Raw genomic sequence first — 1,460 nt, 5'->3', positions numbered from 1 at the left:
AGTATGGCAGTTTGGGGGGTGTGGAGGATGGATACAGGGGGTTGGGGGAGGGGCGGGGATTCCTGGAGGGGAGTATGGGGGGTTGGGGGGGAAGGGGTAAGAGGGGTACAGGGGGTTGGGGGAGGGGCAGGGACTCCTGGAGGGGGAGAGGGGCGTATGGGGGGTTGGGGGGGAGGGGTAAGAGGGGTACAAGGGGTTGGGGGAGGGGCGCGGGGAGCCCTAGGGGGAGGGTCCCGGAGCAGGCCCAGCGGACGGCCCCGATCCCGATGCCGCTAAGCGCCGGCGGGTTGGGGGCGGGGCCTAGGCGCGCGGGCTCCTATAGCCCCACCCCCGGCGCGCAGGCGCGACGAAGCGAGCTCCGAGCGCCTCCCCTCGCTCCCCCGCCCCGCCCCTTCCATCGATGCGCTCGGCGCTCTGGCCGGGGGGCAGGCGGGGCAGGGCCGCGGGGCGCCGCCGCTTGCAGACGCCAGCTCTCTGTTTTGCCAAACTCGAGGCCTCTTGGTGGATGGTGGCTGTTATGAGACCCGCTAAGAAGTCACCACAAAAAAAAGATCTTTTTCTGCAAGCTGTCATCGGCCCAGAGACCCTCGTCTGCCTGTTCCCGCCCCGGTCACTCGCACCCACCGCCGCTGCGCCCGCTCGGCGTGTAACGGACGCGGATGTGGAAGCGCACTTCTGCTGCGCCCCTGAACGCCCGCCACTGCCCCGACTTCGGTACCGCAGCCGCGGCTCGCGCTTGAACCCGCGTTGCACGAAACCAGCACGGAGCAAGAGGAGCCGCTCGCTTTTCACAGATTTCTAGAGTCAGAAGAGACCGGGAAGATCATTGGGTCCAACCCGCCGCTCCAGGCAGCAGAGAGCACTGGGGTCGGGGAACCCCGGCCTGGTGCCAACACCGCGGGGGAGGGCAGAGCACCGCCTCCCTTGGCAGCCCGTTCCAGATTTTGGCAACCCTCACCGTAGAGAATTTCTTCCGTACACACATGGGCGACGCACAGGGGGTGCACGCAGGGGCACGTGCATCCCCGAGCATGGCAGCGCACTCCCTATGAAAAGGCCGCGCTCCCGCCGCCACCGCGCTCCGCTCCCGCCACTGCCACGGGTTGGAAGGGACCTCAGGAGGCCATCTAGTCCAACCGATACTAGATTATAGATGCATTTCATATCTTAAGATGCACAAAAATGTGTACGTAATGGTTTGTTCTTCAGAGTGGAGTTGAATCACATTTAGGTGCGTAAGTGCACGGACGTGGCTAATAGCAGGATACATCTTGGACCCTCACAGGCTCTTCAAAGATGCTGGCAGCCTTCTCCACCACAGCAGCCCTCAAAAATTGCACCTTTGGGGCTTTTGTACATGCCACGTTTTTTGCCTTTTCTTGCACTGCAGCAGCTTGTAACCAGGATTTTTTATGCCTCTTCCCAAGTCAACAGGCAGACTCTCCTCATCTGGTTTCCTC

This window comes from Crocodylus siamensis, chromosome 5 (genome assembly GCF_052110815.1).
Source record: "Crocodylus siamensis isolate JL-2025a chromosome 5, ASM5211081v1, whole genome shotgun sequence".
Taxonomy (NCBI): domain Eukaryota; kingdom Metazoa; phylum Chordata; order Crocodylia; family Crocodylidae; genus Crocodylus; species Crocodylus siamensis.
Note: the sequence above shows the minus strand (reverse complement) of the source record.